Source organism: Syngnathus floridae, chromosome 15, assembly GCF_059516105.1.
Source record: "Syngnathus floridae isolate MCC-2025c chromosome 15, RoL_Sflo_1.0, whole genome shotgun sequence".
Classification (NCBI taxonomy): domain Eukaryota; kingdom Metazoa; phylum Chordata; class Actinopteri; order Syngnathiformes; family Syngnathidae; genus Syngnathus; species Syngnathus floridae.
In genome coordinates, this window is record NC_142427.1 from 1107385 (window position 1) to 1119883 (window position 12499).

Below are 12499 nucleotides of genomic sequence, written 5' to 3' on the forward strand. Positions count from 1 at the left end.
TACAAAATCATAATTTAAAGGACTTCATTCCTTCATTCACTTTGGAAATTTGGAATTGCAGCACATCAAATTTTGCCTGGGAAGAAAAGTAGATTAAATAAATTTAATAAGTCTTACTACTTCCCATTAAATAAATTAAATACGTCTTACTTGTTCCCACTCCTTTTCAAAAAAGTAGTTTAAAACGAGGTCCCTTCACTCAACCTTTAACCCTATTTATTCACCTTCTAGGCTAAGTGTTAAAGGCTAAGTGTTAAAGGCTAAGTGTTAAAGGCTAAGTGTTAGAGGCTAAGTGCCAGAGGCTAGGCGCCAGAGGCGAGTTTTTGTGGGCTGAAGTTTTAGTGGGGTTAGTGGGAATACAATCCAAAAGAATACAACAGAATACAATACAATAGAATATAATACATAGATTAAATTCAATAGCTCTTACTACTTCCCATTAAATAAATTAAATACGTCTTACTTGTTCCCAATCCTTTTCAAAAAAGTAGTTTAAAACGAGGGCCCTTCACTCAACCTTTAACCTCAACCCCGCACATCACATTGTGTTGTATCTGTGAATGTTGGTTGTGGCCAAATGATAGTTTTCTTTCATTCGTTTAGGTTCCACGGTGTTTGTTGGCTATGTTTTCCACTGTCAGAAGGATGAAAATACAAAGTACAACGCTTGGACGTGGGCGAAGACGTCACCGGTGAGTCCTTCCTTCCTATTTATTTACCTTCTAGATGCTAGAGGCTAAGTGTTAGAGGCTAAGTGTTAGAGGCTAAGTGTTAAAGGCAACACAATACGAACAACACAACACAATACGAACAACTCAACACAATATGAACAACACAATATGAACAACACAACACAATACGAACAACACAATATGAACAACACAACACAATACGAACAACACAACACATTACGAACAACACAACACAATACGAACAACACAACGATACTGCACTGAACAACACGATACCGCACTGAGAAACACGATACCGCACTGAACAACACGATACCGCACTGAACAACACCATGCCGCACTGAACACCATGCCACACTGAACAACACCATCCCGCACTGAACAACACCATGCCGCACTAAATAACACCATGCCGCATTGAACAACACCATGCCTCACTGAACGACACCATGCCGCACTGAAAGACACCATGCCGCACTGAACGACACCATGCCGCACTGAAAGACACCATCCCGCACTGAACACCATGCCGCACTGAACAACACCATCCTGCACTGAACAACACCATCCCGCACTGAACAACACCATGCCGCACTGAACAACATTATGCCGCACTGAACATTATGCCGCACTGAACAACACCATGCCGCACTGAACAACACCATGCCGCACTGAACAACATTATGCCGCACTGAACAACACCATGCCGCACTGAACAACACCATGCCGCACTGAACAACACCATGCCGCACTGAACAACACCATGCCGCACTGAACAACATTATGCCGCACTGAACAACACCATCCTGCACTGAACAACACCATCCTGCACTGAACAACACCATTCCGCATTGAACACCATTCCGCGTTGAACACCATGCCGCACTGAACAACACCATCCCGCACTGAACAACACCATCCCGCACTGAACAACACCATGCCGCACTGAACAACATTATGCCGCACTGAACAACATTGTGCCGCACTGAACAACACCATGCCGCACTGAACAACACCATGCCGCACTGAACAACACCATGCTGCACTGAACAACATTATAACGCACTGAACAACACCATCCCGCACTGAACAACACCATGCCGCACTAAACAACATTATGCCGCACTGAACAACATTATGCCGAAATGAACAACACCATGCCGCACTGAACAACACCATGCCGCACTGAACAACACCATGCCGCACTGAACAACACCATGCCGCACTGAACAACACGATCCCGCATTGAACACCATCCTGCACTGAACAACACCATGCCGCACTGAACAACACCATGCCGCACTGAACAACACCATGCCGCACTGAACAACACCATGCCGCACTGAACAACACCATTCCGCACTGAACAACACCATGCCGCACTGAACAACATTATGCTGCACTGAACAACACCATGCCGCACTGAACAACACCATTACGCACTGAAAAACATTATGCCGCACTGAACAATACCATGCCGCACTGAACAACACCATCCCGAACTGAACAACACCATGCCGCATTGAACAACACCATGCCGCACTGAACAACACCATCCTGCACTGAACAACACCATCCCGCACTGAACAACACCATGCCGCACTGAACAACACCATGCCGCACTGAACAACACCATGCCGCAATGAACAACACCATCCCGCACTGAACAACATTATGCCGCACTGAACAACATTATGCCGCACTGAACAACATTATGCCGCACTGAACAACATTATGCCGCACTGAACAACATTATGCCGCACTGAACAACACCATGCCGCACTGAACAACACCATGCCGCACTGAACAACACCATGCCGCACTGAACAACACCATGCCGCACTGAACAACACGATCCCGCATTGAACAACACCATGCCGCACTGAACAACACCATCCTGCACTGAACAACACCATCCCGCACTGAACAACACCATGCCGCACTGAACAACACCATGCCGCACTGAACAACATTATGCCGCACTGAACAACACCATGCCGCACTGAACAACACCATGCCGCACTGAACAACACCATGCCGCAATGAACAACACCATCCCGCACTGAACAACACCATGCCGCACTGAACAACACCATGCCGCACTGAACAACACCATCCCGCACTGAACAACACCATGCCGCACTGAACAACACCATTCCGCACTGAACAACACCATGCCGCACTGAACAACATTACGCTGCACTGAACAACACCATGCCGCACTGAACAACACCATGCCGCACTGAACAACACCATGCCGCACTGAACAACACCATGCCGCATTGAACAACACCATGCCGCACTGAACAACACCATCCTGCACTGAACAACACCATGCCGCATTGAACAACACCATGCCGCACTGAACAACACCATCCTGCACTGAACAACACCATCCCGCACTGAACAACACCATCCCGCATTGAACAACACCATCCTGCACTGAACAACACCATGCCGCACTGAACAACACCATGCCGCACTGAACAACACCATTCCGCACTGAACAACACCATGCCCACTGAACAACACCATCCTGCACTGAACAACACCATCCCGCACTGAACAACACCATGCCGCATTGAACAACACCATGCCGCACTGAACAACATTATGCCGCACTGAACATTATGCCGCACTGAACAACACCATGCCGCACTGAACAACACCATGCCGCACTGAACAAAATTTTGCCGCACTGAACAACATTATGTCGCACTGAACAACACCATGCCGCACTGAACAACACCATGCTGCACTGAACAACATTATGCCGCACTGAAAAACACCATGCCGCACTGAACAACACCATCCCGCACTGAACAACACCATGCCGCATTGAACAACACCATGCCGCACTGAACAACTCCATGCTGCACTGAACAACATTATGCTGCACTGAACAACACGATCCTGCATTGAACAACACCATGCCGCACTGAACAACACCATCCTGCACTGAACAACACCATCCTGCACTGAACAACACCACCCCGCACTGAACAACACAATCCCGCATTGAACAACACCATCCCACACTGAACAACACCATGCCGCACTGAACAACACCATTCCGCACTGAACAACACCATGCCGCACTGAACAACACCATGCCGCACTGAACAACACCATGCCGCACTGAACAACACCATGCCGCACTGAACAACACCATGCCGCACTGAACAACACCATGCCGCACTGAACAACACCATGCCGCACTGAACAACACCATCCCGCACTGAACAACACCATGCCGCATTGAACAACACCATGCCGCACTGAACAACACCATCCTGCACTGAACAACACCATCCCGCACTGAACAACACCATGCCGCATTGAACAACACCATGCCGCACTGAACAACACCATCCCGCACTGAACAACACCATGCCGCACTGAACAACATTATGGCGCACTGGACAACATTATGCCGCACTGAACAACACCATGCCGCACTGAACAACACCATGCCGCACTGAACAACACCATGCCGCACTGAACAACACCATGCCGCACTGAACAACATTATGCCGCAATGAACAACACCATGCCGCACTGAACAACACCATGCCGCACTGAACAACACGATCCCGCATTGAACAACACCATCCTGCACTGAACAACACCATGCCGCACTGAACAACACCATGCCGCACTGAACAGCACCATTCCGCACTGAACAACACCATGCCGCACTGAACAACACCATCCCGCACTGAACAACACCATCCCGAACTGAACAACACCATGCCGCATTGAACAACACCATGCCGCACTGAACAACACCATCCTGCACTGAACAACACCATGCCGCACTGAACAACACCATGCCGCACTGAACAACACCATGCCGCACTGAACAACATTATGCCGCACTGACGCATTGAACAACACCATGCCGCACTGAACAACACCATCCTGCACTGAACAACACCATCCCGCTCTGAACAACACCATGCCGCATTGAACAACACCATGCCGCACTGAACAACACCATCCCGCACTGAACAACACCATGCCGCACTGAACAACATTATGGCGCACTGGACAACATTATGCCGCACTGAACAACACCATGCCGCACTGAACAACACCATGCCGCACTGAACAGCACCATCCCGCACTGAACAACACCATGCCGCACTGAACAACACCATTCCGCACTGAACAACACCATGCTGCACTGAACAACACCATGCCGCACTGAACAACACCATGCCGCACTGAACAACACCATGCCGCACTGAACAACACCATGCCGCATTGAACAACACCATGCCGCATTGAACAACACCATGCCGCACTGAACAACACCATCCTGCACTGAACAACACCATGCCGCATTGAACAACACCATGCCTTACTGAACAACACCATGCCGCACTGAACAACACGACGTCGCACTGAACAACACGACGCCGCACAGAACAACACGACGCCGCACAGAATAACAATACCGCACAGAACAACACAATACCGCACAAACAGTTTTAGATAATATTACGTCGCAGTCATGTGACGCGGACATGACGTCAATAGGCGGAACTCACGGCAAAATTATAATCCGTGGGCGTGGCTTGCAACAGGAAGTAGGAAAGCGGCAATTCTGGCAAACAAGACACAGCGGTTAGTAACACGATGACTAACAAGGCAAATATTTTTGTTTTCAGCTTGCAACTTGACCGTCTAGAGCGTACAAGGTAATTACAACTGTTTTTTTTTAGCCCTGAAAAGCGAGGGAGTGTGGCGTTTGGGAGGAATGTCGAACTCGGCGTCTGCTTCCAGCCACAGACGCCAAATTTCGACGATTATTTCGACTGGTCAACGGTTGTAAATTATTGCGTTGACTAAAAACTTTATTTAACTCTACTCTTAACTTTGCCGTTTCAGATATGCGGGTATTACACCGCGGAAATGACGTCAATAGGCTGAACTCTCGCCAAAATTCAAATCTGTGGGCGCAATGGCCTTGAGCGAGACACCGGATACAAACACGACGATTATCAACAGAAATATCTTTATTTTCTGCTTGCAAGTGGACCGTCTAGAGCGTACACGGTAAGTACAACTCATTGTGTTTAAAAAGATTTACGTTTGTGTAGTTTGCGTTGCGTTGTATCTGTGAATGTTGGTTGAGGCTAAATGTTAATGTTTAATTTCATTCCTTTAGGTTCCACGGTGTTTGTTGGCTGTATGTTTTCCACTGCAAGAAGAGGCTCGTATCATTGACCAGCAGGAGCTACAATGGTGAGTACCCCTTTCGTCTTCCATTTATGTTAAACACTTCCTATTTCATGTCTAACAGTACTCGATTTAACAAATAACCATAAATAAATACAGTGTGGGCAGTCACGTTAACATATGTGATTATCCTGCCTAATATGTTTATCACAAATATGTCACTAATCACTAATATGTTTATTTGTTTATCACAACACCTTTGGACCTTCAGCAATCGATTATTTCCCTTCATCTACATAGAGACAGAACGATGGTGTCTTAAACATCTCATTCATTTCACCAAATAACTTCACGCAGGTGGATAACGGCCGTCTCGGTCACGCTATGTTGCGTGATGCAGTTTTGAAGAACCAAATGCATTTATTCAATGAATAAGTCAAGCTAGTTCTATGTTTATGATGTTGTAAGTTACGGTACCGATTGAAGTTGAGTTCGAAGCCAGTGGAAAACAGCGCTGCGTTTGTGCTCTCCAGGTACAAATGTTGTGATCTCTGACTGACGACCGGGCGAGACTCGAGTAAGAGATGTCCAAACGAGCTCCGGCAGGGCGGGCCAAGGCGGAGCGAACGGACGCCCTTCAGGCCGCCAATGACGAGCTGAGAACCAAACTGATGGACGTCCAGTTAGAACTTCAGCAGGAGAAGAACAAGGTGAAAACCTCAACAGACAGACACTGCCTGCCTCCCTGCCAGCCTCCCTGCCTGCCTCCCTCCCTCCCTCCCAGTTTTCCCGATGTAGATTAGACATGCGTGTGCCATGACTGTGTCAGCCTACATCAACAAATGCACCGAGGACGTCAGCACCACTAAGAATATCATCACCCGGGGCAACCAACGACCCTGGATGACTGAGGAGGTACGTCAAACGCTACGAGCGCGGAACTCTGCCTTCAAGTCTGGCGACAAGGAGACACTGAGGACAGCGAGAGCCAACTTGAACCGTGCCATCAGGATAGCGAAGCGAGACCGCAGTCGAAAATTTCAGGATCGTTTCCACGACGTCAAAAACATCAGGAGTATGTGGCAAGGCATACGGGCGATTACAGACTACAACTCACTCTCCCCCCCCCCGGTGGGTGTAGTTGATGCTGACTTTCTAAATGGTCTAAATAACTTCTTTGGGAGGTTCGAGGCACTAAACGGCACTCCAGCAGTTAAAACTGTCCCCCATCAGGAAGAGGAGGTACTCTGCCTTGACTCCGCCGATGTGTTGAAGACCCTGAGGAGAGTCAACCCCTGTAAGGCCCCTGGCCCCGACAACATTCCTGGGCGTGTGTTCAGGGAATGTGCAAGTCATCTGGCTGGGGTCATCACAGACATTTTTAACACCTCGCTGGGCCAAGCCACAGTGCCGGCGTGCTTTAAGACTGCCTCCATCATTCCGGTGCCGAAGAAACCTCAAATCACCTCATTTAATGATTACCGGCCTGTTGCACTGACTCCGGTTATGATGAAGTGCTTCGAAAGGCTGCTTAAAGGTCACATCGTTTCCAGACTCCCCCTATTATTTGACCCGTTCCAGTTTGCCGACCGGCAAAACCGCTCCACTCAGGACGCCATCTCCTCCGTTCTTCACCTGAGCCTGGCTCACCTGGAGGAGAAGAACACCCATGTGCGGAGGCTGTTCCTGGACTTCAGCTCAGCGTTTGACACCATCATCCCACAGCATCTGGTAGGAAAATTGGAACACCTGGGCTTCAACACCCCCCTTCGCAACTGGCTGCTAGACTTCCTCAGCAACAGACCTCAGTCAGTCCGGGTCGGACAGAACACCTCTGATGTCATCACCCTCAGCACAGGCTCCCTTCAGGGCTGCGTCCTGAGCCCCCTGCTGTTCACCCTGATGACACACGACTGCGTCCTCAGGTTCACCACCAATCACATCGTGAAGTCAGCAGACGACACAACGGTGGTGGGGCTCATCAGAGACAACAACGACCTGGACTACAGAGAGGAGGTGGAGCAGCTGGTGGGCTGGTGCAGAGAAAACAGCCTGATCCTGAATGAGGAGAAGATGAAGGAGATCATCGTCGACTTCAGGAAAAAACAGCCTCACCACGCTCCACTGATCATCAACAGCTCAGCTGTGGAGGTGGTCAGCACCACCAAATTCCTGGGGGTCCACATCACAGAAGACCTCACCTGGACTATGAACACTACGGCACTGGTCAAGAGGGCACAGAAGCGCTTGTACTTACAGCGGAGGATGAGGAGAGCCCACCTGCCCCCACCCATCATGAGGACGTTCTACAGGAGCACCATAGAGAGCATTCTGACAAGCTGTCTCTCTGTGTGGTGTGGAGGCTGCACCGCCTCCGATTGGAAGAACGTGAGGAGAGTGGTGAGGACAGCAGAGAGGATCATAGGGGCTCCTCTTCCCTCCATTCAGGACATTTCATCTCAGCGCTGCATGTCCCGTGCCCGTAACATCATCAATGACCCATCACACCCCCACCATGGACTGTTCTCCCTGCTGCCCTCTGGGAAGAGGTTTGCAGCATCCGCTGCAGGTCCACCAGGTTCTGCAACAGCTTTTTCCCTGCTGTCATCAGACTGTTGAACACTAGAACTGTTGAGCTCTAAACTGAACTCTGCATCACACATTCACAGAACTGTACTTTATGACACTACGGACCTCTATCTTGCACTATCTCGCACTACCAACTTTACTGAACTTGTATAAACCCTTTAAATAGAAGTTTAATACATGGTTTAGCATTCCTCTGCACACTCTTGAATACTGTTTTGCCTACTTGCACTATTGCATAATTATCACTGCTGCACTTTATACTTATTTTTAATATATATATATATATATATATAGTATATGTATATATATATATTTTCATAGGATATGTTACTTCTATTCAACTGCAATATCACTACTTTGTTGTAAGACGTATGCAACGGAATTTCGTTTTGTATGCACCATGTGCAGACAAGATGACAATAAAGTTTGTCTAAGTCTAAGTCTAAGTCATGTCAGGTCAGCTGTCTGGAGAGAGAGAGAAGTCAGGACCTGCGGGCGGAGCACCACCGTGCCACCGCCGCCATGACGGAACTCAAAAGCAAACTCCATGAGGAGAAGCAGAAAGAGTTAGCCATTACCAGGGAGACATTACTGCGGCAGCATGAAATGGAGCTGATGAGAGTGATCAAAATCAAAGATGGAGAGATCCAGCGACTGAATGCCTTGGTCCTCAGCCTGAGGGACGGCTCCATGGACAAGGTGATCCGCTCTATCCGTGTCTGACTATCCGCACGCCACGTCGGGCTTCGATGCGGCCGCTACCGTATTGTGTAGCTTGTCCCCAGTAAGCGTCGCGGCGCTCCGTTGCGGTCTCAACGGCCCGGTGTGGCGCAATGTCTGCTCAGGTGAGGAGGGGGGGCGCTTTGCTGGCGGAGGTGGAGGAGACGCGGCGGTGTCGGGAGACCGAGCGGTGTCGCCTCCACCAGGAGCGCGGAAGAAGCCCTGGCAGCGGCCCGGCAGGCCTGGCAGTCCCGAGCGGCCGAGCTCCGATCGGCTCATCACCAGCATCGGAAGGAGCTGAGCCGAACCAAGAGAGACTGCGAGAGGGAGATCCGCCGACTGGTAGGACTGATCAGATGCGCGGTGCTTGGCTATGTTCCCAATTTCGTTGTATACCTGCAGTGCAATGACACCTAAGGCATTCTATTCTATTCTATTTCACAAGAAGAAAATGTCCGGTTGCTCGCTTCGCTTTTGTCACAGCAAAGGTGTTCTAGTCGATTCAAGAAAAAAAATTGGCCGGTTGCTCTCTTTGTTTTTGTCACAATTCTGGAAAATGAGTTTGCCCGCCTGCCTGAGCGCTCCCCGTTTGTACATCCAGACGGATGAGATCAAGCTGAAAGACAGAGCGGTTAGTGTTTTGGATGAAGCCCTGGGGCCGGCCACGTCCACCGCCTTCAGCTGCAGACTCAGGCTGCCGAGCAGCAGATCGCTGCCCTGAGGGATTCCCAAAGGGCGGGCCTAAACTACCCTGGAAGTGGGGTCAACGCCGCTACTAGCAATCCTCTTCATTGCGTAAGCCACCTCATCACACACTTGCAGTACGGATGACTTAGTTCGTTGCTGGAGGAAGGTAGCACAAAAACAGTTTTGAACTTTGAACGAGTGCTTGTGTGTGTGTGTTGCGGGGCGTTTTCAGTCTCAGGAGGATCGGGACACGCGACGGTTTCATCTGAAAATCGCTGAGCTCAGCGCAGTCATCAGGAACCTGGAGGATCGAAACGCCCTGCTTTCTGAAGAGCGCAATGAACTGGTAATTTATTGACGGCACACTTGAAGGTTTGCGCTACGTTTGATGCGCGCCATCCAGCGAGGCACCCATTGCGCTTGCTTATTAGTTGAGCGGCGCGTCGAGTCGGTTGCCTGGTAGATGTCTTTTATTGGGAGCCAAAGCCACGATTCCGTTCAAACCGATGCAAAAGGAATGGATACGTTCTGGCCCGCGTGTTGTGCGTCTTTCACATCCCGCACTTCATGCTTGCAGCTAAAGCGACTGAGAGAAACAGAAAGCCAGTTTCTGCCACTCCTGTACAAAAACAAACGCCTGAGCAGGAAGAATGAAGAACTCTCGCTGGTGCTGTGTCGCCTTGAAAACAAAGTGCGCTTTGTCACCCAGGAGAACGAGGAGATGGCAAGCTTGGTAAGTCGACGCGGACAACGGCGGCGTGCCAACAGAGTCCACTGCATTTGTGTTCCACAGAGAAGGCCTAGTTCGCTCAATGACCTGGACCGCGGTTGCGGCCAGCAGGACGGTGAAATGGAGTTCCTTCAAGTTGTGGAGCAGCGGCACATCATCGACGACTTGTCCAAGGTCTTCAGGCAGGCGACTCGGTGCACGTACGGCAGCGCCGCGCTCGCTCGCTGTCGCCAGGAAACCTTTTCCGTCCAAAGCTTGGCCGGCGGCCGCCATCCAAAAAATTGGCCCCTTAAATTCCGACCTTTCAAGCAGGAGCATTGTGCGCACGCGTTTGAACACGCTTTAGACCTGTTTTGCCGTTTTCAGCAGCTCAAAGCTCCCGTTTTGTCAGCGCCTTTGCCACTCGCTGTGCGCTGAAAACGACGGACTTGCCCGGCTGCTCAGCCCGTCAACCATGAGCCGCGAGCGCGACATCATTGTCCGTAGGCAGCTAGTGGCAAAATGCACCCTGTTAGAGTTGCGCTCGCTCCAACTTATTTTGCAAGAACCACACGGGAGACAAGTAAGTTCTTTTGGACACCTGCAGGTGTAGAGTCCATCCGTTGTACGAATGAAGTCTGACTCTCGGCTCCTGCACGAGCATTTTAATTAAGAGAAACAGGGTGGGTGTAAGAGTGGATTGAATAGAGGAAGCCCTTGACCTCTAGTCAAAACATAGCAAGGGGTGTTTTACGACTTTGTGTAGGAAGGGATAAGCGATAGGGATAAATAAGGGATAAATAATATTATTTATTACAGGTTGCAGTCAAAGTCAAAGCAACATAATGATACGATAAAGATAATCTGGAAAACCCTGACACACCCTGTAGTTGTCACTTTTGGAAAAGACGAGCGTCCCTCCAATCATCGCCGGTGACGTGTTTTTCAGGCTCTGGAGACAGGAGCTCATGTCAGAAATGTCATTGTGAGTCGCGTTTGTTTCTGCGCCGGAGCCGTTCGTTCCCTTTGCATCCAAAGAATCTCAAAGGCGGATTATTTGTGTCGACAGGAGAGAGATTTGCTGCTACGATACCGACGTCGAGAATCTCTGAGGAGGAACAAAGCGTGAGGTCCTGCAAGGTGAGTCTGTTTGTTTGCGGCTGCTTGGTGTTGCGCAAGATGAAATGGCCTTTTTCTCGCTATCGTTCCTCTCGTCGATTCATCGTGAGGTGTCGCTTCAGTTTGTTCAGAGAGATGTTTGCTTCCGCGCCCGCAGGTCATCGAAACATTTTACGGCTACAACGAAGACGTGTTGGTGGACTCGGACGGATCGTCCTTGTCTTTTCACACCGACAGAACCCCCGACACGGAACCCGAAGAGGTAGCCCGCCATTTCTGCCAGCGTATTGGCACCAAACATTCCTCTTCAGCCTGGAATCGGACTCGTCTTTGCGTCGCGGGTGCTTTGTCGCCGGTCTGACTGATTCTGGTACTAGTGCTGTGTTGCATTGGTGTGTGCATGAAGAGGCGGAGCTTCGCTACCACCAGCTGACGCAAGAATATCAAGCGCTGACACGAGCCTACGCTCTGCTAGCCCAGACCAGCGAAGGGGACTACGACGCCGAGAAGGAGATCAAGGTGGCGCCCCTTCCCGCAACCCCCGGCCGGGTCGCAGCCTCCCCGTTCTCACCCAGCCTCGGGTGTTCTCTGGTCTGAAAGGAGGAGGAGGAGCCTCCCTCCTCCTCCTTTCAGACCAGAGAAAAGCTGATGGTAGAAATGGGTCACTATCAAAGCAGAGTAGCAGATCTGGAGTCAGCGCTGAAGCAACAAGGACAGGTAAGCTCATCAATGAGCACACCTTTTTCTCAGACAAAATAGCTACATTCTTCAGTCACTCATCCGTCTGGCATTACTGGAC

At 50.0% G+C, this 12499-nt stretch overlaps 1 long non-coding RNA gene across 2 annotated transcripts in view; it reads left to right on the forward strand.

Moving 5' to 3' along the window:
• The window catches only part of LOC148385842 (uncharacterized), a 41537-nt gene extending 29281 nt beyond the window's left edge, over nt 1-12256 (forward strand). Inside the window, exons 2-4 of one of the 2 annotated variants that reach the window (XR_015863184.1) lie at nt 11651-11721; nt 11858-11962; nt 12107-12256. This is a non-coding gene — a long non-coding RNA (uncharacterized LOC148385842). Of the gene's footprint in view, nt 1-10469; nt 11722-11857; nt 11963-12106 lie in introns of those variants that run through there. The other variant, XR_015863183.1, reaches the window with a different exon arrangement.
• The last annotated feature ends 243 nt before the right edge of the window (nt 12257-12499 follow it).